Raw genomic sequence first — 12,919 nt, forward strand, 5'->3', positions numbered from 1 at the left:
GGGTTTTTCACAGACTGATGTTTGCTCCAAATCAGCACTAAAGAGCAGGTTTTCCCGGGGAATGTGGCAGGAGGAACAGAAAAGCACTCGGGCCATGTCTAGAAAGCATGGGACAAGCAGAAGCCCTTGGACTGGATATTTTCGGAGTCATATACAACATTGCATTCTGAAATGCTTCTCGTTTCTGTTGTTTTTAAATGTTTTCCAAAGTTTTGGGAGCATTAAAGATTGCCTGATGAAAACCTTAAAGAAAGTTTGGTTGGTTACCAGCTCTTTGTCCATATCAGATGCAGTGTTGCATGAAGTGTTGCATGTTACTCATACTTTACTTTACAGGCATATGATGCGAGAACAGAAAGCACTACAGAACTGGCTGCAGTCTGGGCACTGATTGTCTGCTCCCAGTATAAATACTGCTGAATAATAGTTTTGAGGTGTCCTCTCATTGTTCCTCCTGAAGCTCCTACTGCTGTCCTTTTGTTCTTATTCCAGCATTCCAATGGCTCTTCTGTATGCATAGGAAGCTTTCTTATACCAATTCAGACCACTGGCCTATACAGCACAATACGTATTGTGTACACTAATTAGCAGCCCATTTTCAGGCTGGGGTTTCTCACAGCCCACCTGGAAATGCAGGTAACTGAACCTGGGACCTTCTGCATGCAAAGCATGCAAAGCAGAGGCTCTCTACCACTGAGCCATGACCCTTCCTTTCTGGACATCTGCTTTATCTCTCCAATATACTGACCTGAATGTGAATTATTCACCTCTTGTGCTCCTGCCATCCCTGAGCTCACCCCACCTGGGTGTCAGTAGTACCAGTCTTCCCCCTGTACCTTCCCAGTCTCCACAACTGCCCCATGGACAATGACCAGCATATGGATCCCAATTTCCCATTGGCTTTGGCTTACTAGTTTGGGCATGGAGATTGAAATCTCCGTTTGATGGCTCAATGTAGGCGGCCCAGACTTTGCAAATGGTGTTCCTGCCCCGACTACCCTTGATTCGCTCACGTGGCACCTTAGCACTTTCCATGTTCTGTCTCCTTTCCCATCTTCCCTATTTTCTCCATAACATCCCAAGCTGTAGATGATGGCAGGCTCCAATGACACATCTCTCTGGGTTTGCCCTCCTGCCTGCACATATACTCATGAGCCCAGCCCTTTCTCTTTTGTTTACAGGCCATTCCTCCTCGCTTCACTTCCAGATTTACCACGTTTAGAAAGACAACGTGACCTACTTAGGCTCCCTGACCTAGTTATAGCAGAAACACTGACTCCAAATGCTCACTCTAGGAAAAAAAAAGAAGAAAAAAGGACAAAGGCAGTGGAGCATGGAGAGAAATATTATCATGATTGTTGCTAATGAAAACAAACCCACCCGTATTGAGCTGCCTGCTGTTGCCTTTTTCAATCACTGCTGTTTCCCTGAGGGATACTAGGCGTTCAGCTGCTCTTCCACTTCTGCAACTCTGGCACTACCATCCAGCACCATCCTGACCTTTCCTTTATTTTCTCTGCTGCTGAAACCTTAAACTATCTTTCTTTCTCTTTTTTAAATAAAGTATTGGCTGCTGTAGCCTGCTTGCTCATGAGAACATAAAAAGAGCCCTGCTGGATTTAACCAATGGCCCATTTAGTCCAGCATTTCATTTCCACCATGGCCAACCAGATGTCATTGAGAAGCTCACAAGCAAGACATGAGCACAACAGCACCTTCTCCACTTGAGATCCCCAGCAACTGGTATAAGAAGCATGTTGCCTCTGGGTTGGATGAGGTAACTGTTAGGTGGATTTGTAGTTAGTTGACTGACTGAACCCAAAAAGTGCTCATTAATGGTTTCTCGCCCTCCTGAGAAAAAGTGACAAGTGAGGTCTGCAGGGTTCTGTCCTGGGCCTGTTGTTGTTCAACGTCTTTATGAAGGGCCTGGATGAAGGAATTGAGGGGATGCTCATAAAGTTTGCAGATGATGCCAGATTAGGAGGGGGTAACTAAAGCTGAAGAGAAAAACCGGGATTCAATATGACCTAAACATATTGGAAAAGTGAACCAACAAAATAAATTTCAATAGAGACAAATGTAAGGTTCTGCACTTAAGTAGAAAGACCCAGATGCACAAATATAAGATGAGAGACACCTGGCCTACTAGTAGTACATGTGTGATGCAGCAGCAAAAAAAACAACTAATCCTATTCTAGGCTGCATCAACAGAAGTATAGTGTCCAGATCAAGGGAAGTAATAGTACCACTCTATTCTGCCTTAGTCAGACCACACTTGGAATATTGTGTCCAGTTCTGGGCACCACAGTTTAAGAAGGATGTTGACAAGCTGGAACGTGTGCCGAGGAAGGCAACCAAGATGATCAAGGTTTCTGGAAACCAAGCCTTATAAGTAACGGTTGAAGGAGCTGGGTATGTTTAGCCTGGAAAAGAGGAGAATGAGAGGAGATATGATAGCCATCTTCAAATAGCTTAAGGGTTGTCACATGAAGATGGAGCAAGCTTGTTTTCTCCTGCTCTGGAGGGTGGGACTCAGACCAGTGGATTCAAGGTCCAAGAAAGGGGATTCTGATGGAACATCAGGAAGAACTTTCTGACATTAAGAAGTGCTTGACAGTGGAACATTATCAACTTTCCTTCCTCGGAGGTTTTTAAGCAGAGATTGGATGGCCACCTGTCATGGATGCTTTAGTTGAGATTCCTGCATAGCAGGGGGTTGGACTAGATGACCCTTGGGTCCCTCCCAATACTATGATTCAATGTTTCTAAGAGATGGCAAATGTTTTACCTGCTCTGCAGTTGTTCTGACAGTTGTGTCTCTCCTGTCTCTGATGGGGCTTCATTGCACTCTATAGATAACAGCGTGAAGAGAGAGAAAAGTGGCAGCACGTTTGTGTCTCTTGAAACAGCTACCGGTACTTCTATCCTGTCACTTGCTTTCTGACTTGCTTCACTTCATCTTTTTCTTCTTGTTCTTCTGCAAATCTGCAGGAAATGAGAAGAAACCCAACAACCAGGAAGTAGTGCATACCTCTAACTAAAGATCTAGCAGCACAGCAGCCATAACAAAAAGTGAAAGGAAGTTAGAGGGAAATCCAAATTTACCTGCTACCAGACTTGCACAAAACAGAGCTTTGCATCCTCCCATAGCTGTGCTTCCGAACATGTTGATTCAGGTTTTAGAAGGAAAGCATAATGAGAGTTATGGATCTGCAAGGGGAGATTCACTTAAGAAAATTCAAAGGCTAACTTACGAATGTACCAAACTAACAATTTTTTCAACAAGGCAGTGTATTTTAAGAGCATCTATTATTTTCATTTTTATATCTTCTGATAAGCAGAAAGTCAAAGTACTCCTAAGAAATAGTCGTAAGTGGGTTGAAATACTGGTGCAAATATTTCCACCCATCTTCAGTGCTCACGTCTCATCTCTCTAGTTGACACATGTCTGAGAAGCAGGGCTGGCCTGCTCATCAAGCAGTGCCCCCACCCTTCCAGCTTCTTCCATCATGGGCAGAAAAGTGGCACTGGCTGTGACGCTGGCTTCTGGTAATATCTTGTGAGATCTCAACAAAATATCATGAGACCTTGAGTGCATGAGATCTCATGAGATTTCAGTGAGATCTCACTAGAAACCATTGGCCATAGCATCACTGCTTCACAGGCACTGCAACACTTCTCAGGTAAGGGAGGCAGCAGCGGGGTAGAGCAGTGCTGGGGCAGTGGCGGGGGGGGCATCACCTTAAGCAGTAGAACAGGACATGTTGCCCCTGTCGAGAATTATACCCTGGCATGCTGTTGGACACATTAGCAAACAAGGACTTATGAACCTCTTCTGACCACAATGCCACATGAATAAAGGTAAAGGTAAAGGTACCCCTGCCCGAACGGGCCAGTCTTGACAGACTCTGGGGTTTGTGCGCCCATCTCACTCAAGAGGCCGGGGGCCAGCGCTGTCCGGAGACACTTCCGGGTCACATGGCCAGCGTGACAAAGCTGCATCTGGCGAGCCAGCGCAGCATACGGAACGCCACATGAATAGGAGTACATAATTGCCTCCTTATCACTGTCCTGCCCCCCTCACTGCCTACAAAAGCACTGATGAACCACCTAGAGCTTTTGATGATTACGCAGTGTATAAATCCTGTTAAATAAAAATAAACAAATATTTAAAATGGACCTAATGGCTGCACATTCAGGAACAATACCCTTTCACCTCATATCCTTTCCAAACTCACGAATTGTCTCCACTTCAGGCTGCCTGCAAACTCAGGAAGGTGCACTTATCGTTGATACTTCCTTCATGCATCAAAGCTTTCATTCAGAACATTGCAATGAAATCTTTGTCTATGCATTGTTGGTTTTAACTCTTGCTTTTCCACACAGAGAAGCTGACTGGACAGGCAGCTGAATCTTTATTTGACACTGATGAAGGTGTTGTGTCTTCCGCCACACTTGAAGCAGCAAGCTAGTTTGGAGGGCGGGTCAGGAGATGCTATGTAGCAAATGCAGTTCTGCCTTCCACTGTGCACCCCAGCATCTGCTGCCTGAGGCATTTGCCTCACATTGTCTAATGATAGGACAAGCCCTCTAAATACTCGTAAGGCAAAAAAAGTCATTATACCTGCAGCTAATGCTTTTCTCATGTTACTATCACTTCTTTGTATACTACATTTAAAAGTTTTCACCTAAGCCCACAGTCAGCTTGGTTGAGGTAGGCTAGTTCTGAGTGATTGTGTCTTGGCCCTTGCCACTGATTGAGCTTCACGGACAACCTCCCCCCCCCCCCCCCGCCTCCAAATCCATATACTTTATCCACTGAGCCACAATGAGACATTATGGGGGAAAGTCACTGAAGGAGATATTTTTTTATAAGCACATTCTCATTTAGCTTTACCACAGTGAATAACTTTTGTGTCCTTTGTTTTAAAAGAAACTTAATTTCTCATTTCAGGCTCTAATCATTTTTGTGTACCTTGCTGGGATCAAGCTGTGTTTCAGCTCCATTACTGTTTATGAAATGTACTTATTTTCAATGTCACAAAGTAATCTGTTGCATGCAAAACCTCGCTATGTACAATTGTGATAAGCACACATTAAAATCTGCTTCCTTCCAACGACAAGTGTGAGATTGACTTTAAGATGGCAGCGCTAATGATGATGGTGATGATCATCATAATGATGATGATAAATGACTTCTGTTTATTCCTCTTTGAGGTAATGAGCCTTTAATATCAACAACACTTTTTCACGGGTGCAGGCCTAGAAATCTACTAGGTTTCTGAGGATTTTATCTATTTATCTATTTATTCTTAGAGCTGCAAAGTTAACATTTAGATTTCAGAGTAGTTTTCTTTCTTTGCCATCCAGAGCTGAGGGGTTAAAAAGATGGATAGTACCTTCTCATAGAGGGTCAAGGAAGGACCACACCAATGTCTGAGTGGGAAATCCCACACTTATCATTGAGCAGTACAAGGTGCACCAGATAGTAAATGAATACCCAGTTCAGCACTATGTGTCATAAGTGTGGAGAAAAAAACTTAAACATGTTGCAGAGTTTAGCAGGGTTTCCAAAAAATAGACCAGAGGTAATATTTCATCCAGCGGAGCTTTTACATGTGCTGAAGGCAAATGTAGCGTAATGCTTATCAAATCCAATGCAATCAGGATTGACTCAATCCATACACAGTTGCAGCACTTACAAAACTTAAAAACTTAGAAGAAGACTAAACCTTAACACTATACAGAAACACCACACCAGAAGGAATAGAGAGAAAGAGAAAAGACCCAGGCTCCTTCTGGCCTATATTTATAGTCAGCATGACTCTGCAGAATAGAGATAAGAGAACTACTTCAAAGCAGTTTCCCAGAAGGTATAACCCAAACCATCATTAACCCTTCTGCCTCTGCTTCTCTCACACAGAGAAGCCTCTAGTAGCTTCGAGAATCCTCCTGTATTAATCCAAATAGAAAAGAATCTTTACACATGAGATCAATACTTTCTGCACTAAGAAATGCAAACTGGCACTATGAAGATGTTCCTGTCCTGAGCCATAGTCCAAGCAGGACAAACAGCAGGTAGTTTAGTTATTTATTGGCACGGTGAGTGAAAGCACCTGTGACTTCTCCTACACTAAAGTTGTTGCTGTGCCTGCCTCTTCTAGTCCCTCCTGGTCCAGGGAGACAGTAGGGGAGGGGGCAAGTGGGTTTGGCTGACCCCCTCCCTTCAGACACTGTCTCTCCCTCTGTTCCTGGCACATCCTGTCCTCTTCCCTCATCTCCGACTGCTCAGACTGCTCCCCATCCTCAAGCTCTGGCTCCTGCCTCACGGGAGGTACAAAACCCCATAAATTGCTCCCTCTGTTGGTGTTCCATGTCCAGTGTTATGTCCTGAATTGCTGGAGTGTATTTGGAACAATGGAGATACTTTGTACTTGCATGTATCTGCATGCAAAAGCCTAAAAGCTGTATATATCTATGTCTGGAACTGTTTTACTAAGCCTTATCTTCTGCAACAGAAAACTATTTGGACCTTAAGCTGCTTCCATGTGGTGACTGGTGCTGGGAGCAAATTCCACTGCCTTTGTATCTCATATCAGATTCCCAACACCTCTTCCACCTGTTCCTCAGAGCCCTGACAGTCCATGACAGTACTTGAGTGTGAGGAGCATCTGGGACAGCACTATGCAGATAGCAGCACTATGTAGTAGCAGCCCCACCAGACACACTTCATCAGCCAGTAGCTATGCATTTTCATGGTGTGACCTCAGAGCCAAGGGTTAGCGAGCACATGAATGTTTTTTAAAACTGGACTGCTGGCCCAGGTGGCCCAGGGCTAGAAGGTTGAACCCTTTGCCCGCCCACTGAAGTCCTGATCAAGATCAGGGCCCCTGCACCTTCTATTTGCCCTAAGGCAAGGAGGGAATCTCCCATATGTTTCAATGAGTATTCTGACCAAAACAAATAGAAAGTATGGAAGATGGATCTGAATCAAAACTGCAGCAGGGCAGAAAAGGGTTAAAGACCTTTCACCCTGATCTGGATCCTACCACACTGTGACTAGCCACATGCCCCGGAAATCCCACAAGCAAGACCTGAAAACAAGAGCCTTGCCCTGTTTTGCCTCCCCTTCTCTAGTGTTCAGTGGCATGCAGCTTCTAAACTTGGAGGTAATACGCAGCTTGTAGGGCTTCAAGGTCAAAGTGGGTGGTTCTTGGCTACACTTGAACTTAAGTGTTCATCTTATTGGAGGGGTGCCCATTTTACAGATGTGGCCAAGTTTCATCACATGGACCATACACAACTATTGTGGAATGCAAGGTAAGTTATCTCTCCTTTGTTTCTATGGTTGTACAGAAGACACATTTTTTTCTCCCCGCACAGAAAAGCAACTGCATCTCATGCAAATATCTCCTGCACTTTCCCCCCTCGCCAATGTAGAATATTTCAAACAAATGCATTAAACCCAAATTCCAGACACACTGGCTACATTTCTGATGGCACCCTCTGATTAAATTTTCAGATGTCTGTAAGCATTCCCAAGCCACTGTATATTGGGTCCCCTTCACAGTTAGGTTTATGTTATTAGTATTGACAATCGTTCACTTGAAACCTAGGCCAGGACTGAAATCCCATCTCGTCACTTATCTCTCCATTTTTATCTCGTTTGCTTCCTCTCATCATTTCAAATAAATACTCTCCTTCATAAAGATCCTCTTTTTTTTCCTTTTCCTTTTTGCAAGGAGGGGAAGACTGCAAAAATGGGAGCAAATGGGCAAGCCAAAGTGAGCTAAAAAGACAGGCATGAACAAGAAGAGGAAGCTTTAGTTTTCAGTATTGATGACATTATCCTGCCCCGCTATAGAATCTCTCTTGGGTAAACTTAGCAGATTTTTTTGCACTGTAGGGAATACCATTGTTGGGAAAGGAAGCAGGAAACGAAAAGAATGGGCAGGAGACTTTACAAAGGAAGAATGAGCGCGGGGGTATAGCAACAAAATATGCCCTTTGCTGAAGCTCGTATTTTAGTACATATTTGACATAATATTCCTCCTTTTGTAATGGAAAACTCAGCATAAAGTTGCCCCTAAAGATTCAAGGGGAGAGCCATATCTGGAATTTGACACAGAAGCATTGTTTGGTCACTGCAACACAGAGGGAAAGGAGGCAAAGATGGTTAAGAGAAGACATGGTGGAGATCAGGGAGCAATCCAGACCCAAGATCCAGCAGGAGGAGTGGAGTTTGGAATAGACAGGTCTCTGACTGGGTCTGGACCAGCAAGGGCTATGCTGTCCAAACTCAGCCAGAGATATGTCAGCATAGGCCAGTTAAAGCTCACTAAGCCTAGGCTGTGGGAAGTCTCAAAAATGGGGGGGGACAGCGCAGCAGGAGACTTACCCCTCTGTGGCACCAATGCACCCCACCCCACAACATCATGGCGGTGCTGCATGACATCATGCTCCCCCCAACCATGCCAGGCCAACTCAGCCCACCATCCCTCACCCACTGCCAGCTGCCTTACCTTTGTGTAGAAGTCAAAGGGATGCACAGAGTGAAGATGCTTCTTCCCATGCATCCCAGGTAGAGATCACCAGAGCGCCTTCCGGGAGGGCACTCTGGCAAGACTCCAAATGACGCCGCAAGCATCTTTGTCCTGACGCATCCTTTTGAGGACCACTGAGGAATTTTGTGGGGGCCCATCCCCCTTCATGAAAATATTGTAGGGGCCCTGCCCCCCCGTTTCCCCTCTTCCATATTCTGTTGTGCTTGGTCACATAATCTAGCAACCTAGTAGAAGCTACACTGGCCAAAGGGGTGGTGTAAATCAACCCCTATTTTAATGGCTTGCTTTCCCTCTGTCATGCTCAGTTCATCCGGCCGTAGCCTCACTGCCAAATGGAGTGTGTCATAGGAGCATGTGACTTCAGAATAACATACCCTGGCATAAATTATGCTGTTTTCCTACAGTTTTGATTGTTCTGCTCTCCTGTTATGAATAGTTTGGATTACATGGGAAATGGCTTCATACCAGGTCAGACTTTTTGTCCATCCACCTCCCAGCATTGTCTGCTCTGACTGGCAGCTGCTCTCCAGGGTCATTCCCATCATCTGCTACATCAGAGATAGCTGTGGCTCATCCTCAACTATAGGCCCTGCTGATGGAGACAGACAGGTTTGGAATCTGATGGCATTTGGAGGACCACAGCTTCCCCATTCCAGCATTCCTCTACCACCAGCACTTAGCTACTGTGTAAGAAGAATGATAGGGACGCGGGTGGCGCTGTGGGTTAAACCACAGAGCCTAGGACTTGCCAATCAGAAGGTTGGCGGTTTGAATCCACACGACAGGGGGAGCTCCCATTGCTCGGTCCCTGCTCCTGCCAACCTAGCAGTTCGAAAGCACGTCAAAGTGCAAGTAGATAAATAGGTACTGCTCCGGCGGGAAGGTAAACAGCATTTCCATGCGCTGCTCTGGTTCACCAGAAGTGGCTTAGTCATGCTGGCCACATGACCCGGAAGCTGTACGCCGGCTCCCTCGGCCAATAAAGCGAGATGAGCGCCGCAACCCCAGAGTCGGTCACGACTGGACCTAATGGTCAGGGGTCCCTTTACCTTTACCTTTAAGAAGAATGATGCCCAATACTGTCAATGTGAGATTCAGATTTAGTTTAACACCAAGAGACTCTGTGTTGGCATGGATCCCTGCTAGCCACAGGATTAATTACAGCTCACTGTATTTGTATAGGTGGAGGTATGGGTGTTATTAATGCCAGAACTCAGACACTGTCTCCCTTCTTTTCCTCGTGTTGTACTGCTCAGACCTTGTCTCTCATGGTTAGCTTGACACAGGAGTATTCCTTGCTCACTGCAACATGGAGAGAAGGAAAGGGAGAATGATTTGGGACAAAGGAATATGGCGTTATCTGAATGCCAGGCTCCTCAGTTGAGAAAGAAATGCTAATATAAGTGGTGAAGGCATGAGGAAGAATGAGATCCACTGAGGTGTGAAAGCAGCAGAGATGATAGGCAAAGATTCACAGCAATGGAAGCCTTTACACCATCCAACTTTGCAGGGCAACCTCTTGACTCACAGCAGGAGGGACCCATGAGCAGCTGCTGTGAAAACACATTAGGAAGCTCCACTGCCTTTCTAAAGTAGGCATTCCCGCCACCACCTGGGTGGGAGACGGCTTGGAAATCAGACTTCTAAAGGGCTGCAGAAAAAATCATGTGAGATCAGTGTCAATTGTTGGGTTCAGGCCAAATGAGACGTGGAAACATCAGGACTTAATCTGCTGCTGAATCTTTATAAACTGAGGGTAACGTGGGTTGATCCAGAGGCGCAAACCATGCCTTTCCTCACTGACACTTCCTCACACATGCACACGCATAAACGTCTTCCCTCCCCTTATTAAAAATCAGCACTGAAAAAGCCATTTAAAGGCACACACAAAACAGAACAGAACAACAGCAGACCCTCTCACAACAGCCAGTTAGTGGCCAAAGACCTGTCTTTGTCTGCCAGCAGCAGAAAAGTAGAGAGAGGACCAGTCTAGCCTCTAATGGAAGGGAGTTCCATGGGATCCAGTATGGGGGACCGTGTAAGGGGACCATGTAAGATTCCTGCATCGCAGGGAGTTGGGCTTTATCAGTGGTTCCCAAATAGCTAAGTACTGAGCACCCCTGTTATGCAAAAGTCAAGCCACGGACCCCCTATTTTGAATTTTTTGATATCTCTGTGGTATTTTGTTATGTGAATGGTGCCACAGACCCCATGGGTGGGTTATGCAGACCCCCTGGGGTCCATGGTCAACCAATTGGGAACCACTGGACTAGATGATAACCAAGGTTCCTTCCAACTCTACAGTTTTATGGTTTTATTAAGCGTCTCTCTAAGCCCAAGGTATGGAGTTCCCATAATCTCTGACCATTGGTTATGCTAGCTAATGGGAGTTGAACTCATGTTATCGACCTCTGCTCTGAGCAGCATAATAGCTATAGGTAAAAGGTAAAAGAGGATTTTAAATGGAGAACCAAATGAACAGACTGGTCAAGGTCTAAATTCTATTGCCAATTTTTGGTTTTAGTTTTCGTATGGTCTCTTTTTGGTTTTATTTATTTGGTCCACACCTTCAGGATGGAATATTAATGCACATAATAAATAAATGAAATAATACTTGAGGAACCATGCACAATTAAGTCATGTATCCATCCCCATCCTAGAACAGTCTTTTTGAAGTGGAAGTTGAGCACACTTGCAACTCTCTTCAAAAGGGGTGGGATCTATGCAATGCACCTAGGAAACAATATGCAACTTGTGAACTAGTATTTTTGTTATCAAAAGTGAATGTTGCACAGTGTATCTAGGATCATTTGCTGTGGGGGGAAGTGTGCTCACATGTGCACCACTGATTACTATGCATGGCCTAACTAAATGGAAGGATATTCATGTGAACAAAAAGTAAACTGCACAACAGTTTCCACAAATTCTAGAAGGTCTTTCTCTGCCAAGGTGTAATAGGCTGAATTCCTACTTCAGACACAAGCTGATCTCATGAAATTGCCCCTGCTGGTTTTAGTTCTCCTAGTAATGAGTAGTTCCCTGCTTACTCATAGCAGCTTTACTAAAAGGGACCAACTTCAGGTACCACTCACTGCGCTCAGGATGCAGCTTCTGCTAACTTTGGTTTCCTAAACTTGTCCAAAATAAGATGCAATGGTTTCTTAAAACAGCCCCTGGAGCAACTGGACACCACTGTTTTGATTGCTGCATATCTTCTCTATGTATTATATATCTGTATTGGTTTTCAGTGGGGAAAACATGTGTTGCTTTTAGCACACTTATAAGTTTAAATAAAAACAAATATATCTGTATTGACTCGAGTTATTATGCTCGGTTTCATACAGCATAAGTGGTTCAAATAAAAATAGATTGGCTATAGTAAATGTGCATCAGTTCCAATAATAACAGAGGCAGCTTCGAGAAGCACAGGAGTTTAATTTTAATGCACTTTGGATTGACAAAGCAAAGGAAAGAAGACTGGGTTTACAACAGCTTTTAGTCTAAATTTTATGTCTGAGTTCTTTTATGCTGCAAGGTGAGAATGTTTGCCAGATTTGCAAAACACAACTATGTCATTAAAGAATGTCTGCATATATACATGCCAGAAGGAGGATGCAGGTCTCTTTTGCCAAGTTGAACAAGTGAGAAAACTACAAATGTAAGCTGAGTGTCAAAGAAATTTAAGATTCTGTGGAATTCACACAGCAAGCATCCTCCACAAGCCATACCCTTTGGGCAGTTGTGCCTTGCAATGGGACACTCTGAGTTAGCTGGTAGTTTGGCTCTGCATATTCACACTACACACACCAGCAATTACCAAACAGTGTGACAGGGCACTCTAGTCTGCTTCAAGGAAGGCAGAAGCAGACCTAGGAACAATGAAGCCTTGATAATGTGCAAATAGTTACTTCCTGAGTCAAGAGGCAGTACTTGAAGGCAGAACTTCAGAAGGTTGGGTAGAACCTAGAGCAGATTTGAGGGATGCAGGGGGAAGTGAGAGGAAAGTTTCCATTGCTAAAGGAAAATCTTTGTCCTGATGGAACCATAGATGTAGTGCTATGTTGCATACAGTTTAAGAGATCAATGTGCAGTTGGGTTAGTAGCAATGTAAAGCAGAGGTTTTATGGACAGTAGAGTCTTGACCTGGATAGACACTCTGGTGCGCACAAAATCTTTGGTGCCAATTCTGATCATCTGTGACCATGGGCCATGCTGGCTGGGGCTGATAGCAGCTCTAGTTCAACAATAAAACCTGGAGTAATGATTGTAGCTGATAAGGGCGGTGGAGATTGAGGAATCTCCATCATGAATCTCAAGGGTCTGTGAGGAGGGGTTCACCTCAACTGTTTTGCCAC

At 44.6% G+C, this 12,919-nt stretch overlaps 1 long non-coding RNA gene across 1 annotated transcript; it reads right to left on the bottom strand.

Annotated features, from left to right (window-relative positions):
- Positions 1–816: 816 nt before the first annotated feature.
- LOC310707312 lies at positions 817–3,324 on the bottom strand. Its single transcript, XR_014526426.1, has 3 exons — positions 3,106–3,324; positions 2,789–2,849; positions 817–1,997 (listed from the first exon to the last, which is right to left on the bottom strand). It is a non-coding gene; the product is annotated as an uncharacterized lncRNA (long non-coding RNA).
- Between the last annotated feature and the right edge of the window lie 9,595 nt (positions 3,325–12,919).

This window comes from Podarcis liolepis, assembly GCF_965112155.1.
Source record: "Podarcis liolepis genome assembly, chromosome: 1".
Taxonomy (NCBI): domain Eukaryota; kingdom Metazoa; phylum Chordata; class Lepidosauria; order Squamata; family Lacertidae; genus Podarcis; species Podarcis liolepis.